This window comes from Heptranchias perlo, chromosome 6 (genome assembly GCF_035084215.1).
Source record: "Heptranchias perlo isolate sHepPer1 chromosome 6, sHepPer1.hap1, whole genome shotgun sequence".
NCBI lineage: Eukaryota > Metazoa > Chordata > Chondrichthyes > Hexanchiformes > Hexanchidae > Heptranchias > Heptranchias perlo.
The window spans coordinates 17,267,141-17,283,098 of NC_090330.1; positions in this window are offsets into that span (position 1 = coordinate 17,267,141).

Consider the following 15,958-nt stretch of genomic DNA (forward strand, 5'->3'; position numbering starts at 1 on the left):
TGTGGTAGAAATTCTTCAAAAGTGGCACAAGAATACTCATTAGACAGGTGGTCAAATTAGCCGACAGTTAACTTTTTTTATTATTCATTCATGGGAGTGGGCGTTGCTGGCAAGGCCAGCATTTATTGCCCATCCCTAATTGCCCTTGAGAAGGTGGTGGTGAGCCACCTTCTTGTACCACTGCAGTCTATGTGGTGAAGATTCTCCCACAGTGCTGTTAGGTAGGGAGATCCAGGATTTTCACCCAGCGACAATGAAGGAACGGAGATATATTTCCAAGTTGGGATGGTGTGTGACTTGGAGGGGAACGTGCAGGTGGTGTTGTTCCCATGTGCCTGCTGTCCGTGTCCTTCTAGGTGTTAGAGGGCGCGGGTTTGGGAATTACATACAGTTTTCTGCTCTCACCATTCCCCATAGCACAATGGGTGACCCATTTGGAATTCCATTGTACATGTGATATTTGGAGGTCCAGGAAGAACTTTTGGGTGCCAAGGAAATGAGGCATCATTGCAAAAGAAGAGCTTCTACTTGGCATTGCTCTGTCAACTGAACATTTTGGACACAATGGAACTATCTGGACCTCACAAAGGAGTAATGTCCTTGGAGGCACGATTTCACCGAGGAGACCGAGACAAAGTTGTGCAACATGCTGCAGGAAAACCTAAACCCTGCTCTAGGGCAGACACCGTGCTACCAGTGGTAGTGAAGGCTGCCTTGAATTTTTCCAGGGGGCCAGTGGGGACATCAGTAACATCAGTCAAATCTGGGGTTCCCAGAAGGCGTGGTGTTCAATTGTATCAAATTATGTGATACTGAGGCAACCGACTTCTAGGGTCATAGGATCAATTTCTGAGTTAGTTGATAGCTGGGATATAATGCAGCATTATAACTAGCCTCAGTATCACTGGGCTAGGAAGGGAAATATTGGTCAGAGTTCCAGTGTCTGATTACTATTCAACGACTAACATAGAAACATAGAAAATAGGAGCAAGAGTAGGCCATTCGGCCCTTCGGGCCTGCTTCGCCATTCAAAATGATCATGGCTGATCGTCTAACTCAGTACCCTGTTCCCGCTTTTTCCCCATATCCCTTGATCCCTTTAGCATTAAGACTACAGCTCTATACATGTGCAGACATCAGTTGAGGGCATGATCGAACTTTACTTTGATTCCACCTCCTCCCCCCCACACTTTCTGCCCCACTCATATATTTGCCAACACTTATTGTCCAGATACATTTATTACAGGCGCTGCTGGCGTTTGTGAAACTGTAAGTGAACATGAGTCACTGTCTCCAGATGAAGGGGAAGGACAGAAACTTGGCAGTGTTTTAAAATATAAAGTCTTCCGCAGAAAGATGAGGATGCAGTAGACCTTCACTTAAGAGAATTAAATGACAACAGAGGCTGCAAATTTATCATCTTGTGTTTATAAATCTTTATTTGCTATATTGTATTTCTTGTCACCATTCAAATTTCTCTTGGTGTTAATTTGTATAAATACAAATCCTTATTTTAAGTTTCTGTGAGTTGTTATTCTGTCAAGGTTAAAGGTGACTGTATACCTCAGGCCAACCAAACAAGATGATGTCACTTGTTTTTGTCTTCCATGGCAGGGCTTTGGGGAGAGGTAATCAGCTAGCCTGCCACATAGCAGCCAAAAGAGGCTGCTTGGAGTGCCAGCTTGTTTGACAGTTTATGGAAGGATTAATAAGTCTCACCCTATCATTGCAATACCAATAGAAAATTAAATAGTTATGAGGAGTACTAGACAACAGAAAATTACAGATTTATATTTATATTTTGAAATGAGGATCCACTAAACAGATTTTCAAACCAGAGTCCAAAAGGGATGGCAGGGAGTCCACAATGCCAGCAGTTTTCTGTAAGCAGATTCCGGTATTTTGTCTGTATTTTTTGACTTACAAGTATGTTTATCTTCTTTTGATCTATACTAATAAAGGACATTTTCTGCAATGATAGCACTGTTTTTCTTAGGATAGGTGACACTGTCTTTCAGAAGTTAAGATGGGAGATCCAGGAATATGTTAATATAAGCACAAGGTCCCTTAGAGTGTGTCAATATTTACAAGCGCTCGCACACACTGAAAAGTTTGAAAACATCTGGTCTTCTGTATTCCCAATCTTTTGAAGAATACTTTTTTCAAATAAAAATATATATTCCAATTTCCCCCCTTAACAACAACAGTTTTAATTTCTATAGACCTTTACGTAGAAAAACATCCCAAGGCACTTCACAGAGGCAATAGGGGGAAAATGGATGCTGAGCAAAAGGAGGTATTAGAAGGTATGACTAAAAGCTTGGTCAAAGGAGTGGGTTTTAAGGAGGGTCTTAAAGAACGAAAGGGAGGTGGAGGGGTTTAGGGAGGGAATTCCAGATCATGGGGCCTGGCAGCTGAAGCCACAGCCACCAATGGTGGAGAAAGAGAGGGGAATTCACAAGAGGCCAGTCAGAGGAATGGAGAGCTCTCAGAGGTTGTAACAGTGGAGAAGATTGTGGAGATAGGGAAGTACAACTCCATGGAGGAAGTTAAACACGAGGATGAGAATTGTAAATTTAAGGCGTTTGGTACCAGAAGCTATACAGGTCAGCAAGGACAGGGATGATGGACAAGACAGAAAGGATATGGGCTATCCAATCATAGCAAGAATATCTCCAGGAATAACTTCTCATCCTGTCCCTGCACGGTTGTCTCTGGAGTTTACCAAGGATCCATCCATGGCCCCATCCTCTTCCTCATCTACATGATGCTGCTTGGCAATATCATCAGAAGACATGGGGTTAGATTCCACACGTACACTGACGACACCCGGCTCTACCTCTCCACCACTTCTTTTAACCCCTCCATTGCCTCTGTGTTGTCAGCCTGCTTGTTCGACATCCAGCCCTGGATGAGCCACAATTTCCTCCAGTTAAACATTGGGAAGATTGAAGCCATTGTCTTCAGCCCCCACCCCAAACTCCATACTCTACACTGATTCCATCCCCCTCTCGAGCCATCGTCTCAGGTTGAAACAGACTGTTTGCAACCTCAGCATCCTATTTGACCCTCAGCTGAGCTTGCGACCCCATTTCCTCTCCATCATTTAGACACCTATTTCCACTACCTTAACATCAGCTGTCCTAACATCAGCACATCTGCTGCCAAAACCTTCATCTATGCCTTTGTCACCTCCAGACTCAACTATCCCAATGCTCCCCTGACTAACCCCTCATCCTCTAACCTCCATAAATTCAGCTCATCCAAAACTCTACTACCCGTGTTCTGTTCCAATTACCCATCACCCCTTAGCATGCTGACTCCTATAGGCTCCCAATGCCTCAAATTTAAAATTCTTATCCTTTTGTTCAATTTCCTTCATTGCCTTGCTCCTCCCTATCTCTGCAACCTCGTCCAGCCCAACAACCCTCCAAGAACTCTGCCTTCCTCCAACTCTGGATTCTTGTGTACCCTCACTCCCTTTGCCCCCACCATTGGTGGCCATGCCTTCAGCCCTCTAGGTTCTAAGCTCTGGAATTCTCTCCCTAAAGCTCTATAACTTTCCACCTCATTTTCCTTCATTAAGACCTTTCTTAAAACCCACCTCTTAGACCAAAATTTTAGTCACCCTTTTTAATATCTCCTTCTTTGACTCATGTCGATTTTTGTCTGTACGCTGCTGTGAAGCATCTTGGGATGCTTTTCTACATTAGAGGCACCATATAAATGTAAGTTGTTATTGTTGAGGATATGCACAATAAATATTTTATTGAAACATCATAACAAGCCTGTGTTATATAAAAAAATTAGATGTATACATTGACAAATGTGAAAAGTTTTTATAACTTTTTTATCTTTAAGCTGCATATGTTGGGATCAAAACAGCACAATACCGTTTACTTCTGTTAATTTTCTTTTAAAACACTGAAAATCTTGTGCAAGTTAACTTAAAGGTCTGACTTTGGGGAAGAACCTTACTTAATGCACCATGAGCAAAACTGCTTGTGTTTATCTTATTATCCTTTAACAGGGGCTTAGTGGTCAATAACAGCCACATTTTTTCAATTTGGTGGGGTCACTTTAGAAACCATACTTTAGTATGGGAAGAAAACCCTGAGTAGCAAAGATAATTTACTGGTTTTGTGCACCTGTTTAGTCATGACTGCTTAAAAAAAATTAAACGTTATTGCATACTTGGGACGTTTTGTTACGTACAATGTCCTCGCAGGGAGGTTAACTAGTGCTGTGGGGAAGGGTTTAAACTAATTTGGCAGGGGGATGGGCACCAGGATGAAACATTGGAGAGAAGAAACTAAGTGCACAGAGGACTGGGAGAGACAAATAGCACTAGAGTAAAGAATAGTTCAGAAATAGGAGGGATCAGACAGGGGGCAAATGTGAGGCAGCCTAAGATGAGTTTGGAGTGCATGTGCATAAATAAGGTTGGAGAGCTGCAGGCACACGTCACCACATGGGACTATGATATAGTGGCAATAACAGAGACCTGGCTCAAAGCAGGGGAGGATTGGGAACTTAATATTCCTGGCTACAAGGTATTCAGGAAAGATAGGGAAGGGTGGTGGCAGTATTGATCAAAGAAACTATTATAGCACTGAAAAGGGATGATGTAGTTGAGGGGCAAAGACAGAATCTATTTGGTTGGGATTAAGGAATAATTGAGGAGCTGTTATGCTACTGAGTATATACTATAGGCCACCAAATATTGGGAAGGAGATGGAGGAGAAAATTTGCAGGCAAATTACAGAAAGATGCAAGAACTATAGAGTAGTGATAATGGGAGACTTCTATAATCCCGGTATAGACTGGAATAGTAACAGTGTAAAGGGCAAAGAGGGGGAGGAATTCCTGAAATGTGTTCAAGAAAACTTTCTTCATCAGCATTTGCAACCCAATGGGGAAGGAAGCAGTACTGGATCTATTTCTGGGGAATGAAGAGGGGCAAATGGAGCATGTTTCAGTGGGGGAGCATTTGGGGAACAGTAATCATAACATCATCAGAATCATAGAATCATAGAAAGGTTACAGCACGGAAGGAGGTCATTCAGCCCATCAAGTTCGCACTGGCTCTATGCAAGAGCAATCCAGCTAGTCCAACTCCCCCACCCTTTCCCCGTAGCCCTGCAAATCTTTTCCTTTCACGTATTTATCCAGTTCCTTTTTGAAGGCCATGGTTGAATCTGCCTCCACCACCGCCTTGGGCAGTGCATTCCAGATCCTAACCACTCGCTACGTAAAAACGTTTTTCCTCATGTCACCTTTGGTGACCTAATCAGGTTTTGAATAGTTATGGAAAAGGACAAGGAACAATCAAGTGTAAAAATACTTAACTGGAGGAGGGCTAATTTCAGTGAGTTAAAAAGGGATCTTTCCCATGTGGATTGGAGTCAGAAATTGGTAGGCAAAACAGTAATTGAACAATGAGAGGCCTTTAGGGAGGAGATGATTTGGGTACAGAGTAGACACATTCCCACGAGGGGGAAAGGAATGGCATCCAAAGCAACAGCTCCCTTGATGACTAAAGATATAGATATAGAGATTAAAAGGAAACAGAAAAAAGAGGCTTATGACAAATGTAAGGTTCATTATACAATAGAGAAGCAAGCTGAATTCAGAAAGTACAGAGGAGATCTAAAAAAGGGAATAAGAAGGGCAAAGAGAGAGTATGAGGCTAGATTAGCGGCTAACATAAAAGGGAACCCAAAACTCTTTTATGAACATTTAAATAGTAAAATGGTAATGAAAAGAAGGGTGGGGCCAATTAGGGACAAAAAAGATCTTCTTGTGGAGAGATATGGTATAGCTGTGGTATTCAATGAATACTTCGCTTCGGTCTTCACGAGAGAAGAGAATGCTGCCAGTGTAGCAGTAAAGGAGGAGGTAGTAGCAATATTGGATAGGAAAAAACTAAATAAAGTGGAGGTACTTAAAAGCTTGGCAGTACTCAAAGCAGAAAGGTCACCCGGTGCAGATGGGATGCAGCCTAGGTTACTGAGGGAAGTAAGGGTGGAAATTGCAGAGGCTCTGGCCACAATCTTCCAATCCTCATTAGATATGGGGACAGTGCCAGAGGACTGGAGGATTGCAACTGTTACACCCCTATTCAAAAAAGGGGAGAGGAACAAACCCAGCAATTACAGCCCAGCAACGAGGAGAGGCAAAAGAAACTAGAGGGCACAACTCCAAAAGGGGTACAGAAACAGAGAGATCTGGGGGGTATATCTGCACAAATCATTGAAGGTGGCAGGGCAGGTTGAAAAAGCAGTTAAAAAAGCATATGGGATCCTTTATAAATAGAGGCACAGAGTACAAAAGTATGGACGTCATGGTGAACCTTTATGAAACATTGGTTTGGCCACAACCAGAGTATTGTGTCCAGTTCTGGGCATTGCACTTTAGAAAAGATGTGAAGACCTTAGAGAGGGTGCAGAAGAGATTTAATAGACTGATTCCAGGGATGAGGGACTTTAGTTATGTGGATAGATTGGAGAAGCTGGGATTGTTCTCCATGAAACAGAGACGGTTGTGAGGAGATTTGATAGAGGTATTCAAAATCATGAAGAGTCTGGGCAGAGTAGATAGAGAGAAACTGTTCCCATTGGCGGAAGGGTCAAGAACCAGAGGACATAGATTTAAGGTTATTGGCAAAAGAACCAAAGGTGACATGAGGAAAAGCTTTTTTACACAGCGAGTGGTTAGGATCTGGAATGCACTGCCCGAGGGAGTGGTGGAGGCAAATTCAATCATGTCCTTCAAAAGAGAACTGGATAAGCACTTGAAAGGAAAAAATTTGCAGGGTTACGGGGATAGGGCGGGGGAGTGAGACTAGCTGGATTGCTCTTGCATAGAGCCAGCATGGACTCAATGAGCCGAATGGCCTCCTTCCGTGCTGTAACCTTTCTATGATTCTATGATTCAGTCAGCCTAACGTCGGTGGTGGGGAAACTTTTAGAGACAATAATCTGGGACAAAATTAATTGGCACTTGGAAAAGTACGGGCTAATAAATGAAAGTCAGCACAGATTTGTTAAAGGAAAATTGTGTTTGACCAACTTGATTAGGTTCTTTGATGAAGTATCGGAAAGAGTTGATGAGGGTGGTGCGGTTGATGTGTCTATGGACTTTCAAAAGGCGTTTGATAAAGTACCACATAATAAACTTGTTAGCAAAACTAAAGCCCATGGGAATAACCGGACAGTGGCAGCGTGGATACCAAATTGGCTAAGGGACAGAAAGTAGCAAGTAGTGGTGAACAGTTGTTTTTCAGACTGGAGGGAACTATACAGTAGTGTTCCCCAGGGGTCGGTATTGGGACCACTGCTATTTTTGATATATATTAATGACCTGGACTTGGGTATACAGGGAATAATTTCAAAGTTTGCTGCTGACACAAAACTTGGAAATATAGTAAACAATGTGAAAGATAGAGTCAGACTTCAGGTGGACATAGACAGACTGGTGAAATGGGCAGACACATGGCAGATGAAATTTAACGCAGAGTAGTGTGAAGTGATACATTTTAGTAGGAAGAATAAGGGGAAAAAATATAAACTAAATGGTGCAATTTTAATGGGAGTGCAGGAACAGAGAGACCTGGGAATGTATGTAAACGAATCTTTGAAGATGGCAGGACAAGTTGAGAAGGCTGTTAAAAAAGCATATGGGATCCTGGGCTTTATTAATAGAGGTGTAGAGAACAAGAGCAAGGAAGTTATGCTGAACCTTTATAAAACACTGGTTAGGCCTCATTTGGAGTATTGTGTTCAATTCTGGCCACCACACTTTAGGAAGGACGTCAAGGCCTTAGAGAGGGCACAGAAGAGATTTACTAGAATGGTAACAGGGATGATGGACTTCAGTTATGTGGAGAGACTGGAAAAGTTGGGGTTGTTCTCCTAGCAGAGAATGTTAAGGGAAGATTTGATAGAGGTGTTCAAAATCATGAACAGGTTTGATAGAGTAAATAAGGAGAAACTGTTTCCAGTGGCAGAAGGGTCGGTAACCAGAGGACACAGATTTAAGGCGATCGGCGAAAGAGCCAGAGGTGACATGAGGGAACATTTTTTACGCAGTGTGTTGTAATGATCTGGAATGCACTGCCTGAAAGGGTGGTGGAAGCAGATTCAATAGTAATTTTCAAAAGGGAATTGGATAATACTTGGAGGGAAAAAATTTACAGGGCTATGGAGAAAGAGCAGGGGAGTGGGACTAATTAGATAGCTCTTTCAAAGAGCTGGCACAGGCACACTGAGCCGAATGGCTTCTTTCTGTGCTGTATCAAACTAAGATACTATGAAATGTACTATATAAATGTAAGTTGTTGCTCAATGATTTAGTGCCACACCACATGAGCATTTACCAATGGCAGAGCTAGGTTTGGCCGACTGCAGGGTAAGTGGGGAGGGGGTGGGTGGTTGAGCTTGTGATTTGGCCAACTTGGCAGGAAGAGGGCCAGACTGAGATCTGGGGAATGCTCTCATACCTGGTCCAAAAGCTGAGCCGGGCACCGCAGAGACTTGCAGGCTGAACCTGAAGGCTGAAGACCACTGGGAACGAAATGGAAGTATTCTCCAAAGTCATGTTGGGCAACCTCAAAATGATTGGGGAGGGGGTGGTTGGGGGTGCCATGACCCTCCCTCACCGCCCCCCCCAACCCCCGACTGACTTCGTCACTGGTCAACATTAGGGAAATTTTAGGATTAACCATTATAATTGGTAAAAATCCATTCAAAAGTATGAAATATGGTTTATTTTTTAGAGAGATATCGATCAAAATAGGTCAATTATTAAATCAATATAAGTAATTGTCACATTGAATGAGTGATGCTTGACAGGCCTGATTTTATTGACTAAGTCTTGGATTTGCCCAGATTCCTTCTTCCTGTGTCTTTTCACGTAGATAAGTACAGATAAGGTGGCCATTTGATCCATCTGGCTCATCCTTTGAAGGAAACTTAACGTCCACTCATTGCAACATCAACTAACTCTTAAATGATTCCAGAGTTTCTTACCTCTGCTCTCCTACCCTGAAAACAAATCCAGGTATCGATCACTCTTTGAATGAATAAGTGACATCAAGTTTAAACTTGCCTTTTAACAGTTTATACCTATGTCTCATTGTTATGCAATCGTGGTTTACATTTACAAAGTACTCCAGATTAACATTTTCTATTCCACTTGGTATCCAATATACTTTTAAAATATCCCACTCAACTGCCTCCTTTCAAGGTTGGAGAGTTCTCATAACTCAGTTCTTTGACACTACAGGTCAGCCTCATTGTCCTTCTACGTGCCACTTGCAATGTCTCGGTGACCAGATTCAATACAGTGCTCAAGGTGTGGCCTGACCGTAGCACTGTAATTTGAAAATGATAGTCTAAGACTTATACTTTACTGATTTGGCAATGTTGCCCAACATTTTATTAGCTTCATTGATTGCTGCTTCACACTGACTCACCTATTACTTTCATTCTTTCAGTCTCTCACTTAGCCAGTTTGTTAAGTATCCCTTCCATTCTTTCTTCCAGTGTATAATATCTTGCACTTATCCATAATGAATTTCATCTACCATAATTCTGGCCGGTTGCAAATTTTAGTTCTTCAGCTGCCTTGTGAAACTTGTGTCTTCTTCCAGCCTAGTATCATCTGTATGTGGCAGTTTTTCAGATTGATTGGAAGTGGGTAGTGGTGTCTCACAGGGTTCAGTTCTGGGGCCACTTCCGTTCACTGTGTACATCAATAATTTGGATATAGACCTAGAGGGAGTGGTGACAACTTTTGCAGATGATCTCAAAATAGGAGGTATAGTTAATTCTTTATAAGACCTGCAATGGATATTTATAAGGTGGGGGAATAGGCTAAAAATGGGCTAATGGAACTTAATGTCAGTAAGTGTGAGGTGATGCATTTTGCTAAAAAATTAACAGCATCGATTATACTCTGAATGGAAGTAGGCTCAGTGCTGTAGTAAAGCAGAGAGATTTAGGGTATAGGTTCACAGGACATTAAAGGCAGCACCTCAGGTTGATAAGACTATAAATAAAAACTAATGGAATTCTAAGTTTTATCATGAGGTGTAAGGTCAAACGCAGGCAAGGAAACCTCCTGCTGATTACCACCTAGCCCCCTCCCTCAGCTAATGAATCAGTACTCCTTCATGTTGAGCACCATTTGGAGGAAGCACTGAGGGTAGCAAGGGCACAGAATGTACTCTGGGTGGGGGACTTCAATGTCCCATCACCAAGAGTGGCTCGGTAGCACCACTACTGACCAAGTCCTGAAGGACATAGCTGCTAGACTGGGCCTGCGGCAGGTGGTGAGAGAACCAACATGTGGGAAAAACCTACTTGACCTTGTCCTCACCAATCTACCTATCACAGATGCATCTGTCCATGACAGTATTGGTAGGAGTGACCACCACACCTGTAGAGACAAAGTCCCATCTTCACACTGAGGACACCATCCATCGTTTTGTGTGGCACTACCAATGTGCTAAATGGGATAGATTCAGAACAGATCTAGCAGCTCAAAACTGGACATCCATAAGGTGCTATGGGCCATCAACAGCAGCAGAATTGTATTCCACCACAATCTGTAACCTCATGGCCCGGCATATCCCTCACTCTACCGTTACCATCAAGCTAGGGGATCAACCCTGGTTCAATGAGGAGTGTAGAAGAGCATGCCAGGAGCAGCATCAAGCGTACCTAAAAATGAGGTGCCAACCTGGTGAAGCTACAATACAGGACTACATGCATGCTAAACCGCATGCTATAGACAGAGCTAAGCGATCCCACAAATCAGATCAAAGCTCTGCAGCCCTGCCGAATCCAGTCGTCAATGGTGGTGGACAATTAAACAACTAATGGGAGGAGGATGCTCCGTGAACATCCACATCCTCAATGATGGCAGAGCCCAGGACATGAGTGCAAAAGACAAGGATGAAGCGTTTGTAACCATTTTCAGCCAGAAGTGCTGAGCAGATGATCCATCTCGGCCGCCTCCCGAGATCCCCACTGTCACAGAAGCCAGTCTCCAGCCAATTTGATTCACTCCATGTGATATCAAGAAACTGGCTGAGTGCACTGGATACAGCAAAGGCTATGAGCCCCGATAACATCCCGGCTGTAATGCTGAAGTCTTGTGCTCCAGAACTAGCTGTGCCTCTAGCCAAGCTGTTTCAGTACAGCTACAATACTGGCATCTACCCGACAAAGTGGAACATTGCCCGGGTATGCCCTGTCCACAAAAAGCAGGACAAATCCAATCCAGCCAATTACCGCTCCATCAGTCTACTCTCACTCATCAGCAAATTGATGGAAGGTGTCGTTGACATTGCTATCAAGTGGCACTTACTCACCAATAACCTGCTCACCAATGCTCAATTTGGGTTCCGCCAGGACCAATCGGCTCCAAACATCATTACAGCCTTGATCCAAACATGGACAAAAGAGCTGAATTCCAGAGGTGAGGTGAGAGTGACTGCCCTTGACATCAAGGCAGCATTTGACCGAGTGTGGCATCAAGGAGCCCTAGTAAAATTGAAGTCAATGGGAATCAGGGGGAAAACTCTCCAGTGGCTGGAGTCAGACCTTGCACACAGGAAGATGGTAGTGGTTGTTGGAACCCAATCATCTCAGCCCCAGGACATTGCTGCAGGAGTTCCTCAGGGCAGTGTCCTTGGCGCAATCAGCTTAAGCTGCTTCATCAATGATCTTTCCTCCATCATAAGGTCAGAAGTGGAGCTGTTTGCTGATGATTGCACAGTGTTCAGTTCCATTCGCAACCCCTCAAATAATGAAGCAGTCCGTGCCTGCTTGCAGCAAGACCTGGACAACATCCAGGCTTGGGCTGATAAGTGGCAAATAACATTCGTGCCAGACAAGTGCCAGACAATGACCATCTCCAACAAGAGAGTATCTATCCACCTCGCCTTGACATTCAACGGCATTACCATCGCCAAATCCCACACTATCAGCATCCTGGAGGTCACCATTAACCAGAAACTTAACTGGACCAGCCACATAAATACTGTGGCTGCAAGAGCTGGGTATTCTGCGGCGAGTGACTCACCTCCTGACTCCCCAAAGTCTTTCCACCATCTACAAGGCACAAGTCAGGAGTGTGATGGAATACTCTCCACTTGCCTGGATGAGTGCAGCTCCAACAACACTCAAGAAGCTCGATACCATCCAGGACAAAGCAGCCCACTTGATAGGCACCCCATCCAGCACTTTAAACATTTACTCCCTCCACCACCGGCGCACCGTGGCTGCAGTGTGTACCATCTACAGGATGCACTGCAGCAACTCGCCAAGGCTTCTTCGACAGCACCTCCCAAACCCGCGACCTCTACACCTAGAAGGACAAGAGCAGCAGGCACATGGGAGCAACACCACCTGCCCGTTTCCCTCTAAGTCACACACCATCCTGACTTGGAAATATATCACCGTTCCTTCATCGTCGCTGGGTCAAAATCCTGGAACCCCCTACCTAACAGCACTGTGGGAGAACCTTCACCACACAGACTGCAACGGTTCAAGAAGGCAGCTCACCATCACCTTCTCAAGGGCAATTAGGGATGGGCAATAAGTGCTGGCCTTGCCAGCGACACCACAGAATGAATAAAAAAATATATAAAAGCTATGAGGTAATGATAAGCCTATATAAAACCTTAATAAGACCTCAGTTAGGCTACTGTGTGCAGTCCTGAACTCCACACTGTAGGAAGGATATTGAGGCTTGAAAGTGGGCACAACACAGATTCACTAGGATGCTGCCTGGTATGAGGAAATACAAATACAAAGAAAGACTTTAAAAATTGTTTCTTTTTTTGTTAGAAGAACGCAGATTATGGGGTGATATGATAAACTTGTTTAATGTTTAAAACTTTGAAAGAATGGGACAGGGTAGAAGGAAGTAGACTATTTCCAGTAGTAGAGGGATCAAGAATAGATTAAATGGTTTAGAACAGAGGGCAGGAGAAATTTCTTTACACATAGAGTTTTGAGGATAACACTTGGTCCACGTGACCTCCTGGACTGGTTTTGATCACCTGAGGGGGTCAGAGAGGAATTTTCCAGGGTATTTTTTCCCTTATTGGCCCTGTTTTTTTTCTCTGGCTTTATGCGTCTCCCAGGAAGTTACACGGCTGCAGGGGTGGTGGGAGGTGGGGGCTAGGGAAGAAGTGTTTATTCATGATGGTCCGGTCATGGTGTGGAGCAGGCTTGATGGATCAGCTGGTCTTTTCCTGCCAATCAATTTCATATGTTTACATGTTTGTAGGATGTGGAATTCACTTCCAGGGTTAACGGTTGAGGCAAAAACCAGGTCAATATTCAAGATTAGATTGCATAGGTGGATGATGGAAAAGAGGTTGAAGGCAATTGGAACCAGGTTGGGCAAATAATTAGAACTATTAGTTCGCACAGAGGGGCCGAATGGCCTGTTTCCATGTTGTAACTTCTATGTATAAATTTGATCAAATTATATTTAATTTCTGAATCCATATTTTTAATGGAGATTAGGAACAATAGGAATCCAACACTCCTCTCTGGGGTACTGCACTCATTGCATTTTCCCAGCTTGAAATCACTTTGTAGGCAGTATACGAGGCTTTATTTAAGGATAGCCACTGCCTTCAGCTCATGTAGCAGCATTTTATGTGGAACTTTATTTAAAGTGTTTGGAAGTCTAGGGTTTCCCATTGTCAACTCAGCAAATCAAAAAAGTCTTCCTCAAAAAAAGCCAAGGAGGTCGGACAGGCAATATCACCCCCTCTGAAACTGTCCTGTCATTTACTGGAAAGAATGAGCTTGATGGACTTCATAGCTTTTTTTCGCACTGAACTTTCTCATGTTCGTATTTTTAGGCAGATAATCTTCGAGATTGTGCCCGATGATTAATTTCATTATTTTGGCAATTATTTTTTTTTTTATTCGTTCACGGGATGTGGGCGTCGCTGGCAAGGCCAGCATTTATTGCCCATCCCTAATTGCCCTTGAGAAGGTGGTGGTGAGCCGCCTTCTTGAACCGCTGCAGTTCGTGTGGTGACGGTTCTCCCACAGTGCTGTTAGGAAGGGAGTTCCAGGATTTTGACCCAGCGACAATGAAGGAACGGCGATATATTTCCAAGTCGGGATGGTGTGTGACTTGGAGGGGAACGTGCAGGTGGTGTTGTTCCCATGTGCCTGCTGCTCTTGTCCTTCTAGGTGGTAGAGGTCGCGGGTTTGGGAGGTGCTGTCGAAGAAGCCTTGGCGAGTTGCTGCAGTGCATCCTGTAGATGATACACACTGCAGCCACTGTGCGCCGGTGGTGAAGGGAGTGAATGTTTAGGGTGGTGGATGGGGTGCCAATCAAGTGGGCTGCTTTATCTTGGATGGTGTCGAGCTTCTTGAGTGTTGTTGGAGCTGCACTCATCCAAGCAAGTGGCGAGTATTCCATCACACTCCTGACTTGTGCCTTGTAGATGGTGGAAAGGCTTTGGGGAGTCAGGAGGTGAGTCACCCGCCGCAGAATACCCAGCCTCTGACCTGCTCTCGTAGCCATAGTATTTATGTGGCTGGTCCAGTTAAGTTTCTGGTCAATGGTGACCCCCAGGATATTGATGGTGGGGGATTTGGCGATGGTAATGCCGTTGAATGTCAAGGGGAGGTGGTTAGACTCTCTCTTGTTGGAGATGGTCATTGCCTGGAACTTGTCTGGCGCGAATGTTACTTGCCACTTATCAGCCCAAGCCTGGATGTTGTCCAGGTCTTGCTGCATGCGGCACGGACTGCTTCATTATTTGAGGGGTTGTGAATGGAACTGAACACTGTGCAGTCATCAGCGAACATCCCCATTTCTGACTTTATGATGGAGGGAAGGTCATTGATGAAGCTGCTGAAGATGGTTGGGCCTAGGACACTGCCCTGAAGAACTGCTGCAGCAATGTCCTGGGGCTGAGATGATTGGCCTCCAACAACCACTACCATCTTCCTTTGTGCTAGGTATGACTCCAGCCACTGGAGAGTTTTCCCCCTGATTCCCATTGACTTCAATTTTACTAGGGCTCCTTGGTGCCACACTCGGTCAAATGCTGCCTTGATGTCAAGGGCAGTCACTCTCACCTCACCTCTGGAATTCAGCTCTTTTGTCCATGTTTGGATCAAGGCTGTAATGAGGTCTGGAGCCGAGTGGTCCTGGCGGAACCCAAACTGAGCATCGGTGAGCAGGTTATTGGTGAGTAAGTGCCGCTTGATAGCACTGTCGACAACACCTTCCATCAATTTGATGATGATTAAGAGTAGACTGATGAGGCAGTAATTGGCCGGATTGGATTTGTCCTGCTTTTTGTGGACAGGACATACCTGGGCAATTTTCCACATTATCGGGTCGATGCCAGTGTTGTAGCTGTACTGGAACAGCTTGGCTAGAGGTGCAGCTAGTTCTGGAGCACAAGTCTTTAGCACTACAGCTGGGATGTTGTCGGGGCCCATAGCCTTTGCTGTATCCAGTGCACTCAGCCGTTTCTTGATATCACGTGGAGTGAATCGAATTGGACGAAGACTGGCTTCCGTGACGGTGGGGATATTGGGAGGCGGCCGAGATGGATCATCCAATTATTGAATAAGACGAATGGGTCTGTAGTTACCTGGATTTGTTTTGTAGGCTTTTTTGAAGATAGCTACTGTGTTTGCTTGTTTCCAACGCAGTGGGATCTCTCTCGTATTTAGTGACTTCCTCATGATGACCATCCATCCACTCTTTGTAGATTTAGTCTTTGATCTCATTTACCACCCTTTGGATATATACTGTTTGTTCCCGGGGATTTATTTGTGTGCAGTTCTTTAAGACTGTCTCAGATTTCCAATACGGTGATGTCAAATCATTAAGTTTACTGATAGGTGGCATGTCACTCTGATCTTCTCTAGTGAATATTTGCGGGAAATAATGAATTAGT